This window comes from Falco cherrug, chromosome 3 (assembly GCF_023634085.1).
Source record: "Falco cherrug isolate bFalChe1 chromosome 3, bFalChe1.pri, whole genome shotgun sequence".
NCBI classification, from domain to species: domain Eukaryota; kingdom Metazoa; phylum Chordata; class Aves; order Falconiformes; family Falconidae; genus Falco; species Falco cherrug.
The window spans coordinates 63,642,684-63,665,150 of NC_073699.1; the positions used below are offsets into that span (position 1 = coordinate 63,642,684).

The 22,467-nt window shown below is 39.8% G+C and overlaps 1 protein-coding gene across 5 annotated transcripts in view; it reads left to right on the plus strand.

Moving 5' to 3' along the window:
* The window catches only part of LDLRAD4 (low density lipoprotein receptor class A domain containing 4), a 294,707-nt gene that overhangs the window by 155,280 nt on the left and 116,960 nt on the right, over nt 1-22,467 (plus strand). The window lies entirely within an intron of this gene.

The window sequence follows — 22,467 nt, forward strand, 5'->3', positions numbered from 1 at the left end:
CTAAATCACAGACTGCATAGGCTCTTTCTAGAAATTCTTTTCTTTGATTAAGTGATATATCAGCCGCATTCAAAAGGTATGTTTGCCCCCGATTTCAATGGCAGTTAAGTCACTTAAGTAGGAGCTAGACACACAAATGTGTTCTATATATGACCATAGTAGCTATTTAAACTAAGGATTTAAGTAGATGGAATGTAATTATCCCCATTGCAAGACTAATACACAAGGGAAAAATGCCATAGGATTTTGTAATAGCAACAAGTGGTCAAGACATTACATTTATGCTTTGCTAGTTTTACCAGCTGTGTCTCATTCCATTATTCATACACAGGCAGACAGACACACACCTCTCTTCTAATTAATTGTAGTTGTCGACCAGTGGGGGGAAAAAAAAACAACTCCAGAGGTGATTTTCCAGAGAAAATCTGATTCAGAGTGGGGCCACCAACTGCTAGAAATCTGCAGATGTGAAACAGATTTTTGACATTTAAAAATCTGTGTTCATCACATGAATCTGAAAAAGAAATGCATTGGGATTTTCTTAGTGATTTGCTTATCTCAGTTAAAAAACCCCAACCAACCAAACAAACAAAAAAACCCCAAAAACCCCAACAACAACAAAATAATACTTCAGGTTTTCTGCCTCATGTTGTGCATGAAGCTACATCTATCAATGATTCATAGTGATAAAACATTGGTAAAACATTTGTCTGCGGGAAACAAGGCGAAGGCACGGGCACTGTGTGTTGGAAATCAGGGGTTTAAGTGTCACTTACCAATGGACAGGTATGGGGTGATGAGTCCATGTAACTTGCATTCTTAAACTGTTAGTTTTTTTAAAAAAAAACTTATATTCCACCTGGCACAATATTTTCACACCAATGGTGCATCTCTCAGTGGTAGAGTCCGGTATTGTGAGGGAGAGCTTGCTGACCATAAACACTGAAATTTAAGTAATAGGAGAATAGCTACAAGTACACGAGTGTTTCAAGATACTGTTGGTTTGGGTAGCTTTTTTTTCTTTCTTTGGTAGAAGGCTACATTAGAAGGTGGTCTTTTAAAGTACTTGGATATAAATGGTAGGAGCAATCTAATTCTTTCAGTTCAGAGATGTTTCTTTTCCATGTGTGACTGAACCAGTTGGCCTCCTGAAGGCATCAGCCCTGGTCTCTGAATCCTACCACTGGCCTATAGATCTTGTCAATATTTTTTTAAGCAGGAATCAAAGCAACATCTTGACTTCATAGCCTCCATTTGACGCCTTTGCAGGCTGTTTGCTGGGCCTGCCAGCCCTTGGCAGACATAGCATATTGAAGTCGGGCATGGACAAAAACATGCTGTATTTCATGCATGTGAAGACGTCACCTTGCACTGCAGTTCTACGCAGTATTTCCACTGCTCATAGGAGTAACTACATTCTGACAAAGCTTTTCATTTGTCCGTAACATGTTTGAAGTGTACATTGCCTGGAGGAGGTCCCTTTAGCTGACCTTAAAAGACCTGAAGCTTCCACAAAATACTACACTGACCTATTAAAACAGTGACAGTCCTTAGAAAAAAGCAGCTGGGCCTTTTAGGTGTGTCCAAAAAGGATGGAGAAACAGGGACTTAGTCTGAGAGCAAGAAGATTGGGTGAGATTTGATAGAGAAACTGGAAGATGGATAACTTGTGGTAGTCAGAGCGAAGCTGTCTGACGAGTCAGTCGGTGGGAAGAAAGCAGGAGGTGTGGCAGGTTGTGGGAAGAAAAAGTTGCTGGATTTCCCAAAGACATTGCCCTGCCTTGCATAGCTGTCGCCATCCGAAACTCACTGCGCGCGTACGTGTTCCCAAACACCCTTCCTGCGGGTTGTCTTTAAGTCAGTTTATAACTGCCTGGGATTTTTGGTTCCTGCTATTTGTGCAGGAGTCATGTAGGTAAAACCTAACATTCAGCTGGTGTGCCATCAGCCACTCTGTATGTGCATGTTAATAGTGAGGATGTTGCTCCAGGTGGAGCACTGCAGATTCTCATTTATTTGGATACAGGGTATTTAGAGCACCTGATTATACTTGCTGTGTTTTCATGAAGAAAACAAGAAGCAATAATCCATTGTTTTAAAAAACACCGGTAAAAGCAATTGGGAAATTTAAGTTGTGCAGGATTAGGGTCCTAATTGCTCATATATGGTGTCCCAGCTCAGGTTAGTGGTGAAAACAGACCTCATTCTTTCTTACATGGCATCATTCCTTTCACTCCTAAATTAGGCAAGGGGTTAAAAAGATCTGTACTTGGAGTTGTTTGGGGCCCTTTGGTAGGGCTGGGTGTGAAGAACCTTGCATTGAAATTATATGCATTGTGAACTGAGTCCAGAGGAGCTTCATTGATTTAGCCCTGCTGGATATCAAATTATTCATCTTGTCTGTTACTTTCATAAGTAGTAAACGTAGATAATATTCATAAATCAAGAAAGAAAAAAATAAATAATGTTTCAAGCATTGAGTATATTTCAGACCTTTTGTTGACTAGCAAATTAAGTACCAGGGACCTGGCAGCATGTCCATGGCTCCGGTTTAGCTGCAGGTCCGTTGGGCCATGCTGATGGGCCTGAGGAACAGGAAGAAGAGAAGGTGGAGGTTATTCCCACCATGGTGGTTGGGAGGGTTCAATAGCATGAATGTGGAGGAAGCTGTGCTTTAATGGTATTTGTGTTTGTACTATAAGTTGCATCGTGTCTTTGATTCCTTCAGCAAATATAGTACAAGGAGTTACTACTTTTCATTGTAATTTGAAAAGAAATTGACAACTAGACACACACAACACATCCAGGGAGGCCGCCTTAGTGCGGACATTCAGAGTAGCAAAACTGGTACTTGGTAGCATAAAGGGGTCTCTTTTAAAATGTTTCTTGATGTAGTTAGTACATGTCACAGAAAATCTATATATTGGAAAAGCTTCAGTAAGTTTGAGGTTAGGAGAGAAGGATGTAAGGAATTGCTAATTGTAGGATAACAATATTCCTGGTGAACAGATACCTTGACAACTCAAACTGATGCTGAAAATGAACACATTGGAAACAAATAGTATGTAGTACCAGTTGTGAGGATGTGAATTCATGCTTGTAAGTAGAAGTGCTGAACTTCAGTAAACTGCTTTCCTTTCACTGAATCATACCTACCGTTTCAGCTGAGCATTGCTGAGGAAAGCAGTGAAAGGGGCTCGTTAGATCCGGCTTCATCTCCTTTTGTTTCAATTGGTGCCAAGGCTGGAACTAGCTAGGGGTCTCCCCTCCTTCTTCTTGCTTCCTGCCATCTTTTGATGTTTTGCCTCCTAAAATCCTTTTAACCAAATCAGTCCACTTCCTTCTGTTCAAAGTATGGGTGTTGCAACGTCCACTGACATCTGGAAGTTGGACAGCTTTGAGCTTCCTCTTTTTCACTCAGGCACTTGGAGAATGACAGTGAACCAGCAAGCAGATAAAAGGAGTCATTTAGACTTCAGTTTCAGATAAAAGAATCAAGTTTGGTGACATATTCCAGTCTAACAGTATTACTTCTGTTCTTTGTGGCAAAATATATTAGAATAAAAAGAACAAGGAAGTATTCAGTGCTGTATCTGCTGGATTTTTATTCTGCCCTGTGTTGTATGCCAGGTTTTAAGCCATGGAGAGTTTAATGAAAAAAAATGACCTTTCAGTTCAGCTCCCTTTCTTCCTTCCCTTCCCACTCTCCTGTCCTTTGAAATTGTCCCCCCTCACCGCTGTAGGAGGAGTTTTCAGGAACCAGTTCAGGGTCAAAGTCTGGATTTTATAGACTTATGTCAGGTCACAGAGTTGCTTTGCATGAATGGACCAGTGTCTAATGGGCAGTTCCAGCTTTAAAAGATTTATATCTTCTTTATAAAAGTATTTATATTATTTAAATTTCTTTATATTATCTCTCCAGTAAGAGGTAGTTTCCACAGTGTGCTGGAAGGGGCTGTGTTTACTGAAGAGCTCTACAGAGCTGGAACTGGGCTTAAGAAATACCTGGTTTATCACGAAGAGCTATTTTCTGGAAGCTTAAGAAGTTTTTTTTTGAGAAGGTCATTTGAGTCTGGATTCACTTGAGATGAGTTCTACAGATTTTTTTCCACAAAACATAACATAAACCTTGTACATTCCCAGTGGTAAGTCAAATGTTGCAGTGAGCTGAAGGAGGGATTGTACTCCGGGAAATGAAGTTCAGCTGAAGCTTGGTGTGTTGTTATAGGTCTTCTCAGAAATGGGGTTCATTCAGCATGTTTAGTTAAATTCTTCAGGCTGGCACTTATTCTTAGAAACAGATATTAATTAAACTGCTAAGTTGGAAAGGGCATGAGAGGAAAAGAGGGGGGAAAAAGCCCAAATAATGTTAGTGAGTGTCAGGTGAAGTTCATTTATGTTAAAAGACTGCACAATCAAGATAAACTAAATGGTACTATGGGCAAATGAATAAAATAATTTTAACTAAAATTAATTTAATATTTATTAACATTAATATTTAATACTCATATGTATTATATGTTACATAGTATTTAATATAAAATATTAATGTCAAACTATTAAGCAATTATTAAAATCCACTGTTGAAAGAAGCCACATGGATCTTCAAAAGCAGTTTTAGGACTAGTTTTCCTAATTCTGCTGAGAGAATAGATGTTGCTTTCCCAGGTTTCTCATAAAACTGACTTTTGAATGTAAATTTTTTTGCTTTTATATGCAGTTGGATTTACGTCCTTTTCATTGCTCATGAAGAACTGGGTTTACACTTCCTACACCATGCCTCCATCAGAGTGTTCCAGTCAGTAGGTTTTAGTCATTCAGTCCAGAAAAACACCCTGGGAGCTAGTTTCTTTGAATTCTTAAACGATTTTCGATAAAATGAGCACAATTGATTTCTTTCTCTCTTCTTTTCTTGGAAAACTCCATTGAATCTATGTTGTTTGGATTTCATTTCTCTCTTTAGATCTGCCTCCTTCACCCAATAACAAGGAGATGCGACATGGTTTGTTTTTTTTCTAAGTCAGCGTAGTATAGACTGGTTTCCTTGGCTGAAAAATCTTTCATCTCTTGCTAGCGTAGCTGCACTTCAATATTTACAGGTTACATTTTCTTCTGTGTTTTTTGGGTTTTTTTTTTTCATTACTGACTGTAACAAGGACAAATTGACACTTATTTTAGAACAAAACTTTAGTTTTGGAAAAGTGTACTGGAAAACCCCCAATGCATGCTTTTGCAAAAAAGAATGGTTATAGTAAAGCCAATGTTCTCACCAAGAGCCTTTCATGTGAAGTGCCCCAAAATTGTTGTTGGGTCTGACTTCTCTGGGTCCTCAGGTTTTATTGCTTTGTTGAGTCTTCAGGTTTGGACTTAGATACTAATACTTTATTGTTTAAAAATAATAATGTTCTGGTCAGGTAAACATTTGTTAAAGGAAAATCTGACCTATGATACAGCCTTGTAAAAAAGATTGTTTTGAAAGGTTGTATGTTTTCTGAGTGGAACAGGAAGTCTAAACACTTTCTGATTAGGATTTTGAAGCCTGTATTGACATAATAGTATCCAAAAGACCTAATTGATAAATTGTGATGTGGTCTTCATGCAACAATGAAAACTTTAGTATTGGAGGTGTGATCGTGACCTATATAGAGTGACTCCATCAGTGCTTATTGGAATGTAGAGTTCTTTGCTGGAAATAGAAATCTGTCCAGTTTGGTCATTGCATCCCTTGTTTTCATTGGGATCATGCATCTGTTCCAACTATTTTCAAAAGTACTGAGCGTCTTCAGATTGGGTGTTGTGTTCTTGGTGCCTGGGAAAGTGGCCTTCAGTTTTCTGGATCTGTGACCACCTACCTGTCTTCCACCAAAGATTTTCCAGTTGTACAAGATTTAAACACCTTTTTCTCTCAGAAGGAAAACAAAAGAGCAAATATTAAATAAGAAACTGTCTGGTTTAGGTTTGGAAGTGTCTCTTTGGGGAAGCCATCATGCAAACAGTTTTCTCCAACCTAAAATACATAGGTTGGAGGAGAATTATAGAGACATGTTGAAAAGCAAGAAAACATCTGGCTCTTGAAGAGTTGCTGCCATCCACTTTTGTTAATGATCAGAGCCAGCAATAAATAAAACTATACAGAAGTGAAATAAAAGAGCAAAAAGCCCAGCAGCTCCTGAAGCAAATTTAAAAATCCAGGGCGCAAGAGTTCCCTATTAACAAGAGGGCTCTCCAGCATCCATTATTGTACTTAGCCACCGTAACTGCTTACCAAAACATCTTCCCGTCTACCAGCACTTGAAGAGAAAGACTGAAGGGCAGTGCTTAAGTTTATCGGGCAGGACGTTACAAAGACGCCCAGTCTTTGTGTATCTGAAGAGATTTTGCATAAGGGATTTCTAATTCAGCATCTTGCTGGAAACCTGCATTTTCTTCATTTTATTTAAGTTCCTTGTACACTGACGCACACATTCCTGGAAAATGTCAACATCAGCAAGCAGGTTAGTGTGTAAATTTTGTTGACAAGTGCCAGTGAATGACCGAAGAAGGAAATAGGTAAAATGTGGAAAATGAGAATGGGAGGCTGACATGCTAGCAGACAGCAGAATTGAAGAAGGATTTGACACAATTGAGAGAGAAAACCAAGATGATGTGTACTTAAAATGTAAAGTCATCAAACTCCCTCAATGCCTGTATTAGGTTGAAAATGTATATTAATACGGAAAAAGCTTCAGGAGCATAAAACCAGTTTTTGAACACTTAGCATGTCTTACAAGCTCTGTTAGCAACAGCCAGTGGTTTGTTAGGTTGTTTTAGCTTTACGTGACAATTGATATATTTGTGTCCTAATATATTTTTGGTAGACTAGTAACTAAACACCTAAACTGGATAGTCTGAAGATCTGCACTATAAGGTATACATTGCCCATCAGACTCTCAGGGAGCTGAATGCCTCTTTTGCCTGTTTCATGTTCATGTATGTATGTGCACTCACATATACACATATTTAATATATTGTGTTAGTATTTTATAATATAAGTCATATTAACAATATAAAGTAAATTTTTAATTAATATATAACAATATAAATCTCATACATTATAAAATAAGCTTTACTGTATTTCATCTACATATTTCATCTACACCATAGATGAAAACTTAAGTGACAGGTGTATTCTAAACATTGTGAGACTGTTGTAAGCCAACTTTTAAAATTCATGGAATGATGACTACGTGCACAGTAATAATATATTGGTCTTTATATTTCTTTCTGCTCAGAGAACATGGAATAGAATTGCGATAGCATAGTATGTTTTCAGGATGATTAAAGCTTTTATTAATATCCAGCATTTTTAGATGCTACAGCAGAAAATATTATAATTGAATGTCTTAAACAATTTGTGTCTAATTATAAAGGACACTGTGTGAGCTGAATTCAATATTTTTTTGGAAGTTGAGGTTAAGGTTAAGCAGGAAGGAAAACTGGGTAATGAATTTTCTGAGGGGAAGAACAGGTAAGTGGTACATAAATATAACTTGCCCAGACACAGGGTTTATGTTGGACTATCTGACGTAAAATGAAAATTATGCAAATTTTTGGCTGTTACTGCGCAAGATCAGAAAAGCATCCTGTTCAGAATTGGCAACTGTCTAATAATTATGATGTGGTTGTTCAACACAGTCTGCTGCTGGGAAAAGGTATCACATTTGGCATTTATTTGTTCAAGTCAGTATTATTTCATCTAAATTAACATATAGACGCCTTTCTTGTTCACAGTGTTTGTACTGTTGCTGCTTTGATTTCTCCAGATCTTTAAGACCTGGGGAATGTCCTCCCTGGTGAGACGAGATGTCTTCAATAGATGACTCTATTTCAGGTCTGCAAGAGGCAAGAACTGAATAAGAAAAAGGAATAGCCCACATGATTTTCTGTTACTTGTCTGTTCAGAAAAGCAAGAAGTCATCTTGTGTATGCTTTGAAGTACAGAGACCAGACTATTGCAAAAAAGCTTGCCTTTCCCTATCAAAACGACTTTGTTACATGTCTTTAATATGAAACCAGCTAGCAAGACAGAACAATTTTAAGGTAGGTTTGGAGTTTCCCTTCAAAGACGACCCTCTGGCAGATGCTGGCATTTATAGAAGAAGAAACGTAAGGAAAAAGGGAGGGTGTCTCCATTTATTCTTAGTATATATCAATTTGTGGGAAAACTACAATTGTTAAAACATGCATTTTAGAGAAGTACAGAAAGCAAGTTCTGCAATCCAGAGGTTTCTGGTTGTTTTGTTTTGTTTTGTTTTCAGTAAAAGCATTGGCTCTACTGGTGTTTCCTGCACCTGGTTGTAAAACAATAGACAATACAGCTCAGTCTCCATAATATAACTCTCCAAAATTTTGAAGTGTGTTATAAATAACATACTAGTAAGCCAGAACAGGATTAAAATGTTCTTGCTGTTATTTTCCCCCAATTTAGACTGAGAAAAGTTGTGCAGGGGAGTAGTTTAAAAGTTGATATCCTGTCTTTGGTTTCATTAAAATGTTGATTTTTAACAATCCTTTATCAAGTGACTTCCTTCCAGGCAGAGGACTCTAGCGTATGCATTTTTCTTCTGTTTCCCCCCTCCTTCTTGGAAGCTTCAGAAACTACAGCTTTTAAACGGTTAGGGAAGCTCCCTGTTGAAACACATTGGGCACCTGAGACTTCGACATGTAGATGTGGCATTTAAGAACGTTGTTTAGTGGTGGACTTAGCTGTCCTAGGTTTATGGTTGGACTCCGTGATCTTAAAGTTCTTTTCCAACATAAACGATTCCATGAGTCTGTGATTCAGGTCTGCGACACGACAGCAGCTGCAAGCAGCACCCTGCATTCATCTGTTAGCTCTTGTGGTGCTGCTCCCAGCCTGAACTGCCCAGGGCAGTAAGGGATAGGTTAAGGATCACTTTGTGCTCTCCCACAACGTTCATGACATTATGCAAACAACTACATCAAGAATTTATTTATTGATCTCACTTTTTAAAAGAGGAAATGTTAGGAAAAAACCTGACAGCACAGGGGGAAAAAAGGTAGAAGAATTTTGGGTCCTATGAGATAAGTGTTGAACACTGCTTCTTTGCAGAGAGCGCAGAAACACCAGCTGGCAAGGCATTTATTTTTGCTTCAGAATGTATTTGAGCAGTAAACAATTTAATAAACTTTCCTTTCTAGTCATTTCCAAGCCTTTTCTAGAAGACAGCTATAAATTGTGTGAAAAAGATATGTATAATTCTGTCTCTGGTATGCATCAAAATTTTTGTTTTTTAGAGACTTTGGTGGATTTTTTGTGGACCAAATAGTAGTACTGACCCCTTAAAACAAAAAAACCCAACCTTAATATCTTTGGTTGAGAAAATAGATTATATTAACCATCTCAAGTAAATCTTCGCTGTTTGCTGTTTTGAAGTTGGAAAAATCTACTACTTTCAGACTAAGGAAGTGTCTTTTGAGAGAAGTGTCTTTTGCAAAGTGTCTTTTAGGGCTCCCCAGTACAGGAGATCTGGAGCTACTGGAGAGTCCAGTGAAGGTCCATGAAAATGATGGACTGGACCATCTTACCTGTGAGGAAAGGCTGGGAGAGCTGGGGATGCTTGGCCTGGAGAACAGAAGGCTCAGGGTGGATCTCGTCAATGTATATAAATATATTGAAGGAAGGGTGTACAGAAGGAGGAGCCAGGCTCTTTCCAAGTTTACCAATGACAGGGCCAGAGGCAGTGGGTACATACTGAAACACAGGAGGTTTCCTCCAAATATCAGAAAACACTTCTGTACTGTGACTGTGACTGAGCACTGGCACAGGTTGCCCAGGGAGGCTGCGGAGTCTTGGTCCTTGGGCTTATTCGGGAGCTGCCTGGGCACAGTCCAGGCCACCGGCTCTGGGTGGCCCTGCTTGAGCAGGGGCGTTGGCCCAGTTGACCTCCAGAGGTTCTTCCAACATCAACCATTCTGTCATTATGTGAAGATATGTCATAACTTTAAAGTTCCCGTATACTTACTTTCCTCTCCTTTTTCACCTTCCTGTGCTGGAGATTTGCCTTATTTGAAGCAGTTGATTGCAAGCCAATCTAAATCTTTCGTCTAGACAGATAAAACTGTTCTTTGCAGCGTATCTCACTTGCAATCATGGCAATTCCACAGGTGCATAGAGCAGGTTTGTACTGGATTTATTTTGCCTTCCATCTTAGCTTGGGCTATGCAGACTGTCCACTGATGGCTGAAACTGGTGAATCAGTGTGTTTATACAACATAACATCAGAAGATGTGTCCATGTGGATGCAGTCATGATTGCTGAGATACCCCAGCTAACTTTATGAGTATCAGAAGCATGATTGTATTAGTCTAGGACAATGCCATGCTAATGTGGATAAAGAAGTCCAAGATAATTCATTGCTCATGTTTGTTACTACACTGTGGAGTGTAAGCCAGCCCTGAAGTTGTTGTTCTGCAGCCTGGTTATCTGCCCTCATTTTATTTCAGCATAGAGTTCAGTCCCCCAGGATGTAATATAGGACATATTTGAACAATTTTGCTGTTCCTAAACTGAAAAAGAAAAAAACGACAGTGTTTGTCCTGATAAATCGTATCTTAATTGGCCCTGAAGATAGGTTCCCTAAAAGGAACCTGAGTTCTGTTATATAAAGAAAAACAATTGTTTTAATGGAAATTGGAAGGAGTTTTCATTTTGTTCCAGCAGAGTTCTTAATTTTGTTGGCAAAAATAGGAGCAATTTTTCAGCTGTCAGTAACACTCCTCTCCATTCTGCCTGAATCTGGAAGTAATGGCCTTCCGCATCATCTTGTTTACTCCTCTTGGTTGAAAAATGTTGCAAATTCAATATCAGGTTAGACAGACACATTTGTTTATAAAACCTATGAGGCTGCTGGAGTACCAGTTTTCTGAGTGGTTTATAAATAGCAGTATTTTAGGCTGGGGTAGAGGCGTGAATGGGGAAGCTTCAGAGGGAGAGAGCATAGAGCTGTGACCCAGAGCAGCATTCATGCATGAAATGAGATATTGTACAGTGGACGTTCTTATTTTGGCTAATGTAGCCTCAGGCAGAAAATTCTCTTGCTGCATTCTTGAAAGATTTTTTTTTTCTTTTCCTCTTTAACCTTGTACATTAATTATCGCTTTGCGGTTTCTGAACGATAAATTGGTCATTTTATAGAGAGGAAAGTGCATATTCATGTACTTCAGAAACAGTGAGTGAATGCGTGCTTTTTCCACGGGCATCACTGTACTCAAAATTGTTTCTATAGACTGGCTGCATTTTCCTCAAAAATTTGTACACCTTCTAAATGTTGTCCCGATGTTCAAGGACAATCCAAAATTGTGTATTTTGGGATTTTGGTCTGTTGACTTCTTTTGTTCGTATTTTCTTCACTTTTTATTAATAGCTTGGCTTTTTCCAGTGGAATTGTGAGGAGATTCATCAGTGCATGCAGATCTTCAATGAAAATTAATGGGAGCAAAAAGTACATTTTAATTGCCAGCTAAAGCCATGTTTAGAAATTTGCTACTCTTAGAAATATTCCAACTTTTGTGTAAAAGCAGGGGAAAACCAAACATTTTGGTGAAAAACATCTGCAAGAGGGCAGGAAAATCAACCCATGATACCTGTTATTGCCAGGAATGGTTAGGTTAGTTGAGTGTTGGAGAGCTGAACTGGACAGCTTCTTAGACTAAAACTTAAATAAGAATTGATTAAAATATTCTCTATATTCACTCTTGATTCTTTATGCTTACTGTTTAAAATACATGAAACAAAGACCAGTTTAGGAAAAAAAAGTCTTTGTTTCTCTTAATATTGTAAGTATCTTCTGTTGTAGAATTGAGGCTCTGGCTCAGTCTTATAAGAATACAAGTTACATTTAGGTTTCACAACAAGTTAAATGAGTTTTTTCAACCCCGAGCTAGTTTTCAGTGGTATGGAAACTGTCATCTTCTGAAGAGGTAAACCAAAGACGAAAAGAACTCATAGCTGATGTGCCATGCCAGTAATACCTGAGCTGCATTGGGTGGTCCTGGATTTTGGTTGCCTACTGGTGGTATGATGTCTGGGAGGTGGTCCTGGACTGTTATTTTGGAGGGGGCGGGGAATCAGTCCTTGGAAGCAGGCAATAAAATAGATCAGTCCATCCCAAATTGTCTAGCTAATCCTATATTGTAACTTCAGGGGACAAACCCCCGCCCCCCCCTCCCCCCCCTTATTTTCGTATGTCAGTATAGTAATGATAATGTTGCCAGTCCCTCTGAAGTTCTGCAAAAAGCCACCTGATTGTGAAGTACCTGGGGTCTGTGTTGCTGTTTGTAGTACTTGTATCTCATGACAGCTGACTATACTTGGCATCCTTTGGTCGTGGTAACCATTTCATATTGCAAGTGAAATTCTCTATTCTGCTGCTTTGATAGATGTTTACTAGGGCTGGCTAAAAAATAAATACTGATTTCTTATATGATAAAATGGAGATTATTGCATGTATTCACTGTATTTCAACAAAATGTTTAACTCTAATTCCACAAGAGGATGTAGCACAATTTAATTCTCTTGTTCATCCTTTTGAGTTACATATTCTGGGCCTTTTTTAAAAATTTATTTTACATACATTTTACATTTTGCATAAAGGTAGTCACTATGCAGATTACTGAAATACAAAAGTGAATTTTATAGCTGTCTAATCTGGGCCAGGAGAAAACTGATTAGTGCTGCTTAGAAATGCTGACAATTTCTATTTGTCTGAAATTAAGTCTTGTTTAAAAATGTAATTTTTCTTGGCAAGAAACTCCTACAGATTTCAGACCTCTTTTGGACAGCCTTTACTACTTTTAAATGGAACTTTTGAAATACTTTCCACTTTATTTTCCACTTTTTTGTTAAAACATGAAGATTTTCGTAGGAAAGATTATGATCTTTACTCACAACTAGTTATAAGGAAGATACTAAATACAGTGTGTAGAAATACCTACTTTGCACTGTGTATCTTCCTCACTTCAGATAGATTGGTCACAGTGTCAGCCTTGACAGCTGTTGTAATTGTTCTAGCAAAGGTAAGGAAGAAAATTTCTGATGTCACCAGATAGACAAGAAGAAAGAAGCCTGCAGGAGGGGAGAAGATTGAGGAAATCTAATAGATCTGGCTTGAAGAGCTCAATTTTTAATTTTGGTCTCTTTTTCTACTATAAAATCTATCCAATTATTGTTTCGTTTGTGATTAGGTACCTCCTTGGGGTGGATTTTGGCATGCTATTCCTCCTGTATTATAAATACTGACATCACACTAATCTATGCAGATCACTGCTCAATCAATCTGAGCATCTGTGGTTGATTAAACAAAACACGTAGGTGTGAAAGCATTTGCATCTCACATGCCCTGCTGGATCTGGCAAAGGCTGAGGGGAGTGTAAAGGCATGGAAAAGGATTTGTCACTGCGATGCCTACGTGGCAGTTTGGAGATCTAATTGTGATGGGCACAGAGATAATCTGCGTGGGCTGAGTTGCTGGTAGAAGTGGAGATTGGAGAAGCCAGGCTTCATCCCAGTTGCTTGAAGATGTGAATCCAGCTGGACTCAAACCTGTTCCTGTGGCTGCAGTGATGTTAAAGTTCAAATCCATGGGGTTAAAGCTCGCTGGGATGTGCTGGGGGATCCTGTGGTCACACCTGTAGCCATCCCTGCAGATAGCGAGCTGCTGAGGGTCACAGGCTGCCAGAAAGCTGTGGCATGGCCTTGTTCCTGTGGCTGGTGGCCAGAGAGGTGGGCAACACTTGCAGGGAACCAAGCAAGGTGGCGAGTGGGAAGTGTCCTCAAAGTGGTCTGTGGCAGACAGCAAGCACAGGGTAGCTGGACTCTGCCGGTCCTTCAGACTTTGGTATAACTCATGTGTGGCCACTCTCATCATTGCTTCTTCCCCAGGTTTGCCTGTTTATCCTCTCCTTCTGTCCTTTCTTTATCTTCCATGTAATTGTTGTGCATTTTGCCTGACCACAGAGAAAGGAGGTAGTAAAGAGCAGATGAAATAGTTTGTGTTGAGTGAGAGGAGTAGGGGGACAGGTAGACTTACCAATAACTGATCAGACATTTTATAATCCTAGTTCGGCCTTTGTTCACTGCACGCTCAGATAAGAATGAGGAGAACCAAACTGATCCGTCTCAGCAAATCTTGTGAATTAAGTCAATGGCATCAACAGGTGAGCAAGAGAGCCCCTGGGTCACTGCTTGGGAGCTCCTCTGCATCGGTGTGGTTCAGCAGGGAGCTTACACGAGAGCAGCTCCCACAGGGATGGTGATGATCAGCTGGGTTACAGACTTGCTGCCCACCCGCCTGCCTCTTTGTGGAAGCAGTTCTGTCTGTGTGGCGAGAAGTCACTGAGGAATAAATTGCAATAGTCCCTTGGCTCTGCAGTGAAGGAATGTTCCTTCAAGTAAATACACAACTTAATGAAACCGAATTTAAAGAGACACTACCCTGTGAAACTGCACGCTTCCCAATGATGAGTCACAGATGTCAAAGGTAGCAGAGTGGTAGCGCATCTTCAGTTGGGGAGAGATGTCAGCTCTCTACAGTTAGAGGATATTTAATTGAGATTTACAGGTTTTGAGTTTGTAAGACTGCAGTGTTAACAGTGGAGAATGAAGTGGTTTTGGTCCACTGAGGGAAGCTGGTGGTGTGCTCTGGGGCTGGCAGACAGAGACCTGGGCATCCCCAGAATGGTGATGTTCAGCTAGGTGTGGTGCGTTGCTTTCTGATAATTTGGTACCTTCACAAGAAATGTGTTTCCGAAACTAGAAGTCTGTTTGAGCTACAAGTCCTTTTTAAAGAGAAACACTTTTTTTCTGTCAGAGCAGGTACATGTAAATCAGTTGTGTGATTATATGCAGAACTACAATCCTCCTTCTAAACCCACAATGGCAATGTGAAATTCTAGTGTGAAAATCACATATTGTTCAGGAAGTGCAAGGAATCCACTTACTGTACAAGAGTTGAGATAGCTTTACTTAAAATGGATTATTTGCTTTGAACTCTGGACTTTGGGAAAGAAGGGTGTGCATTATTGTCCTCTTGCCTTTCTGTGGATGATGATCTTGAAGTTGCTTATGCAAATGTATTGCTAACTTTCTGATTTTGTTCTCGTCTCATGGTATTCTCTTCTTTCCTACCGGAAAGCCTGTCTGCTAGCATGATGGCATTTCATGGGATTTCAGCTCTTGGGTTTCAGGATTGCCTTCCTAATGTTCCTGAAAAATGCTTAGGAGCTGTAAGTCCTCAGAAATTAGAAGGAAATAAAATGTTAAAGTCCATTATTGACTAAAAGAAATGCCTGCTTTTATTCCAAATGTGAAATTTTATGGTACCTGACTCATATTTTTGAGTACTTGGTGTTGGCAGTACTGTAATGAGTAGAACATATGGACACTGCTACTGCAAGCTTGCCCAGCATTACTGTCTCGGCAGCAAATACCTTTTATGTATTTGGTCTTCAGGTCAGATTGAAGTATTGACTTCTTCACTGTAACAGTAAGAGTGCCAGCTGGGCTGATGGCTTTGTGGTGTGGACACTTGCACAATACACATAGAGGTGAGATCTCATGCAGGCTGTTCAAAAGCTATCCGCTTGCAACAATTTTAACACTGTTCAAACGAATGCTGATAGAGGATATATTGAGCTTCTCACCTGTCTCTTAATTCTTATGAACATTCAGACCTTGGTGGTTCATCAATTTTATTTTTTTATTTTCCCCAGCTCTATGGTCAAACTTTTTGTTTGGTTAAATGCAGAATAATTAAGATCCTCCTATCATTATTTAGTTTCAGTTTTACTGTTCCTTAAATACGTTTCTCCATGTTTTCTTATGATGGCAGGTACAAGATGTACCTTGGCCACTGTGCAGCTGCAAGGTTGCCAGGGGGAATGAATGGGCCAGTGTCTCTATGGTTGGCTGGTTTACACTCCTGTTACAGGGTCACTTGTACTCTTCTTTCCTTAATGTCCTTATTCTCCTGAGACTGCTATGCAGAGAATATTACTTAATCTATAATAGAGAGATTATAAAGACCCAGAATCACCTCTGTTATGAACGCTGGCAATTTGGGGTGGGTGATGGAAGTTCTAAGTTGGCAGTCAAGGCACTTGCACCCTTTTCTTTTTCTTTGCGATCAGGAGAGTTGCATGTGTGTGTACATGTGTTTATACTCATACGCTCCTGTATGTAGTGAACGATGACTTTTTGTTTAATCGTATTGTTCTGCATTATTCAGCCATTACTTAACAGCTCTTTCACACAGAGGTGATGGGGTTTTGTCCTCCTCTTCCTTTTATAGCAAGCTTTGCCATGATTTGCAAAAATGACATGAGTGAGAATGTCATGATGTTCCTCCCTGATGCCTCTCCTGACGCCTCTTCTGACTCTTACTGACAGATATATAGTGTAAGCTCTGCTTCTTCATTTAGTATGGATCATGTTGGCAGTGAGATCAAAGAGGAGGAATCTTGGGAGATGCCAAACAGTTTTTAACTGGCTTCTTACAAAAGCCAAGGGTGTTTTTTAGTATATGTACATAAGAATAAAATACTTTTTATTCCTCCTTTCTTTCAACAGCTCCTTCAGTCTTCTTGTGTCACTGCAGAAAATTCTTGAGTTTAAAGTTTACCGTGAACCGTGTTTGTGAATATCTGTTATTACATATTTTACTAAACATTATTACTTACTTTTTTTTCCTTAGTTGAGCAAATACTTCATCATCCCGTCCTAGTTCCTCTGCCAAAAACCTTTATAGTGGTTCCCACTGGTGACAGCCAACTTGATCAATCACAGACTGCCCTGCTGCTGAACTCCACTAACAAGCCATTTATAACTACAGCATACTTTTTACCCTGTTTATTATTTTTTATTTTATGTCTGATCTCAAATGATATTTGCCTTGCTTTGCACAGACTCCAGAGAATAATTTTCAGAAAACTGTTTGTTGAGTTTTTGCTTAGCATTTGGAAATATGTTAAGGTATGCAAAATCGCATCTTCTATTTGTAGTCCTATGCTGCGTCTGTTTGTATGCAGGCTGGCTCCTGTCAGGCCACTGGATCAAGATGGACAAGTACTGGTCAAACAATGGCCAGACAAAAATTGAAGGATGCCCAAGTGTTTTCCACTAGGAGATCAACTTCATTATCTTTTGTTCTTGTTTGTTCTCTACCACAAAACAAAGTTCCAGTGGCTGTGAATATTGGCTCTGCCGTTTTGCTTTTGTGTGTATCTGTATTTTTAGTAAAAGGAAAACAGAACTTGGTACATGAACTCTTACCAGTTCCTGACGTGTAATAGAGATTCTTCTGCCCTAATTTCACCTTAAGAATTATTAAAATGCCAGATTTTCTCAGAACTCCAGTAAAAGATGCAATTTTAGCTTCTTTAGCAAAGGTATTATCATGACCTCAACCAAACCCATACGTTACTTTCCGTGCATTTTTATATTAGAGTTCAACATGTCATTGATTTAGACTATGTTATTTCCGAGAGAACAAAATACCATTTGTTACTGCCAGGAAGCCTTGATAAAGGGTGTGGGATATAGAAGGTGTTTTTATATAAAACAGTTTATACATAGCCTGCTTACATGCCATTTCCTTGTCCTTTATTACCTCTCTTTTCCTTTTTTCCCCTGTGCGTTTACTTTCTAGGCTGATCCATATTCTGTTTTCTGTTTGCAGAAGTAACTGAGGAATATTGATTCTTGTCTATGTTGGCATGACAGATCAACCCCTTGGAAATATCACTGAAGTAAGAAATTAAATCCAAGCAGTTGGATTTTTACTCTCTTCATCCTCCACTGAGTACTTTAAAAGCCCAGACTTTTTATATAAGCAGCTGAAGAGAAGCAGAGTCACTGTTGAGTGCATTGTTGTTCTGCTGTAGCTTCCAGATGGTGAGGAAAGAAGTCCTAGGGAAAATGTAGGACCAGCATGTTCTGTCAAAGTCAAGCTTGTGTCTAGATGGAGAGGCTTATGTAAGGCAGCAGGAGAGGAAGGGTGCCTTGTGTAGCTGCTGTTCTAGCAAGTAAACACTGAGTACCTCTCATGTTTTGACCCAGAGGCTGACAGCAAAATGCACTTTCGTGCCTTTTTACTTAGCTCTCTCTGACTTGCAACTTGAGGTCATTCTCTTGCCTTGATGGTTTTTCAAATGCATGTTTATCTTCCTGTTATTATTTTTTTTTAAGGCTTTGCTTTTCCTGCTTAAGCCAAGCCACTTTTCCTAAGAACCCATATACACCTGCTCAGCTAATTTAAAACAGATATAGCATGTTACTGATTCTAAGTGGCCTTGAGAGGTTGTTGATGGCATTTGGCAAACAATGCAGACGATATGCAAATCACCAGAGGCAGCACAGAGTCTTGTTCATAAAGATAAATTCTGTTTGAAGGTAGCTTTCTAGTTTGACTTTGAAAAAGTGTGGTAGTGTAGCTTTAAGCTATTGGTATTCTCAAATGTAGTTCAGTCAGTGTATCTCAGTACCTTACGCGGACCTCTGGCTACCCCTCTAGCGCTTAACTTGCCCGACATCTGCATTTTGTTTTGATTTTCCTCTGGCTGAATTCAAATCTCTGCCAGTGAGTGCTTTCTATGTTACCCTCTTATAACTATTTCCCGTTGATTTTGGAGCTATTGTCAAAGGCAGTCTCTATTTATTTCTGCTATAAAAATGTGACTAGCAAGAAAAAATGTTTTCTCCTTTTGATTTGGATACAACTTCTTCAGCACTCACAGGTTCTGTCTTAACTTGGTTACTCGGGTGTTGCCCTTAGCTTTGCTTCTATCTATACATAGAACTTTCTCAATGCAATTTGTTGGTGCTTTGTCCTCAGATAGGCTAATCTGCTTGGAGGTAGGATTGAGAGTCAAGAGCCCATCTCCTGTTCACCAGGGCTTATATTGCAGCTACTTTGCAGTGAGGACACAGGCTACGTAACTGGAGGGTTGATGGTCCTTCAAAGCCTTCTCATGGTTTTGGCTCCCTGTCTTGAATGCCCAGAAGTACAGACAGGTTTTTTCTGCAGCTGATTGCAGAAGCATATTCTGGAAGCTTGGCTTACAAAGTTGCAGGGAGTTCTAGGACAGGTGCAATTGTGTGTAAAATTGAGAGAAAGTTGTGACTGGAGTTCGGCTTTTCAGTGGTGGTGTCTACACCTGGGAGGGAGTCATTCAGTAATGTTGACATCTGGTTTCCAAACCCAGAAGTAAGTCTGAGTGATGGTCTGCCCTTAGATAATCAGACTTTCTTTTCTTTCCTTTCCGAATGTAGCTTTAGTCCCTCCATTATTTTTCCATACTAGAAGACCATGTCATGCAGTTAATACCTTTGTAACCACTATTTTACAAACTATTTTATACAGTGCTGTGGCCTTTCTGACACCTAGCTTTTTTCCTTAGACAGAGTATATATTTGATTCTACTGCCTTTTGTTACAAACTCAAGGGAAATGTAAGAAAATTCCTTTGTGAAGCCCTGGACAAAAAAAAAAACACCAAAAGATCAGTACTTTTTCCAAGCGAGGAGAAATGAAGCTTTGTACCATGGCTCAGTTTTATGAAATTAGGTTTTTTGGCTTCACTGTAAGAGCAGAAGCCTGGCTAAATTATTGTTATGCTCTCAGGTAGAGCAATTAATGCTGTGGCACTGTTCTTCCCATGCTCCTGAAGAATTATCTCTTAAACTGTAGAATGAAATTTAAATAGTCTTTATCTTGGTCTCTCCCTCTCGCCGCCGCCCCCCCCCCCCCCCCCCCCCATTATTGGCCTGAAATAGTTCACAATTTTTGAAACTTCATTTAAAATAAAGTTGCAGACATCTCTGTAAAGAGTTAAAATATTGGCTTGGTCAGAGGAGGGCAATAACAGTGCCAAGACTCTTCCAAGACTCTTGGGTGAAGCTACTCTGTTGAGATATTTACTGCCCTTGTGATTGAATCAACTAGAGGAGGATAATTACTGCTTTTTCATACGTCTATTCTGGGAATGGGAGTATGCAAGTTAGAAAATAAAATGTTAACCCATCTTATGTCTATAAGTTTCAGATCAGTACTTGAGAATTATATGAATTTCTTTCTTGCGCTGAGGTCTAAGAGCAAATTAACTGTGAGAGGTCATGTCACCATTTCCTACTCTGGTAATACCCCACTCCTTTGGGAGGACTGGGTTGTTGGGGAAGGGAAGGAATAGTGATGTCTTGGTGTATTGTCTCAAATTAATTTGACGTGTATTCAGGGACTGATGTGTGTATGTATGGTGACTGTCACGCACAGTTAGCAGTTTCGTTTGGAGAGGCGCAGGGGGTTACTAGCAATAGCCTTGTCTTAAGCAGAGGGGAATCTAAGGAACATACTACCTCATGCACTTTTTCATTTTGGTGAATTTGCTTTTTGAGTTGTACTCAAACAAGTAGTACTCTTGTTCCTTTGATCACGTCCTTGAGCACCTTCCCCTTGTGCATGCCTTTCTGCCCCACTGCCTTCCAAATAGTTCCTGTGACAGCAGATACCCAGACTGAAAATGTTTGCCATAACTCGTAAGTCAAAGTACTTTCAGTCCCAGAATAGAGGAGGCTGCATGCAGACTTCATTACACAGTATTCATAACATAAACAAGCTTGCAATTATGTCATAGCAACAAGCGCTGTGCTTACATGAAAGTTTGATTCAGGCCTCCAAGAGTGGAAGACCTTTGCATCCAAAATATCACAGCGACCTACTTCTCTGAAAGAGTGCCCTACATAATTTCAGAAATTAGATATGACACTAATATAGTAGGCCATATGGTGCCTTTTGCTGGTGTAGGGTGAACAGGGGGATATTCTTGGGGCCATGCAAATGTCTGTCCACTGACTAGGTGAAGTCAGCTCATTATTAGTTGGTGTAAGGTGTGACGCTTGTTTTCCTGATGTTGTGAAGGCAACGAACTCAAAAGTGCCAGTTGTTTTAAAAAGGCATTTGCTAATAGAATGGGCATGCTTCTAAAAACTGGTAACCTTTTTTTTTTTTTTTTTTTTTGGACTAGTACTGTCTGCCTTTGATGGCCACTGACAACGCCAGAGGCTACATCTAAAATTTAGACAACTCAGAACTTACCTCTCAATAATTTATAAAGAGAGAGGGTTTCCCAGGAGCAGTTAGACATGTTTAACTGATCTGATCCTGAGCTGCCAGAGCAGGATTATTTATTTTTCTGGTGGTGTTTCCCCAGACTGGCGATGGAGGTTGTTAAATGTGTGAGAGGTGTGTTGCTGGTGCTATGTTGGGGCATTGCGAACAGTAGGAGAACTGTTATTGGGTGGTGTCTATGTCAGGGACAAATAACATTAGCCACAAATAACTTGTTCTTCAATCAAAGGCTTCTTTTGGGTTTGATGTAAACGTAAGCTCTATAGCTAGTCATCCAAAGGAAGAGAGGCCTTATAGCATCCCCTGAAGCAGGGAGGAGCTGGTGGTGGAAAAACAGGAGGGGAGAATGACCCTATATTCTTCATTATTAGTAGTAAATGTACACTTAATTGATAGTACAGCACTGTGTTGGCCTGGGTGAAGCACGTGACCATGTTAAAGACTGGGTGCGGGCAGGGTGTCCCACCTGCTAAAGCAGCCAGCAGGGATGCAGCAGGTGGGGTCAGCAGCACGGGCCATTCCCAAGGGGATGGGAAGGGATGGCAGGAGGAGCAGGTAGAGGTAACAGCAAGCTGCAAATCCTGCTCCTTGTTTGGCAGTGGAGTTACTGCCCAACAGCTGTATGTGAATTTCAGTTGTCAACACATTGGGATGGCAGAGAAGGTTTCAGGACAAGATGGTGCCTTACTCAGAAATCAGCTGGTTGTGTGGCCTGGAGTTCTTAAGCATTTGGTCCTTGCCAGAGTGCCGGATGGTTTTACCTGTGACAGTTTTACGCAGTGTGTCGTCTTTTGCTCTGTTGTACCTTGTCAAATTGCCATAAAGTAACATCCCTCCCTGGCACGGTACCCACTTGTTATTTATTTATTTACATTTGTGCATCATTGTAGAAATTATGTTTGCAGGTGAAAAAAAACCCCCACAAACCAAAGGATCTTGTTTCAGCCCTTTCCCCATAGTTTCCTTTTAGATTGATGGAAAATTTTTTGCCTCCCCCTTTTTTTTTTCCCTAAGTAATACCTTAGGTAATACCAAAGTGAGCTTTTCTGTAATGCCCCGTCCAAAAAGAATGTCCTTTTTCTGAGTACTGCCCACATTTTAGGTGTCTGCTGCATAGGTTTTCTGTGTAATAACTCTTGTGGCAATCTGCAGACCTCAGCTGAAATACCCTTCTAACAAAACTGCTTCTGAGAGACAATAAGAAGCAGCGCTGCTTTGGGCACACTGAGGCAATTCAGGTGGTGCTGCTTGACATGTGTGCAGGGCAAGGCTTTAAAGAGCAAAAT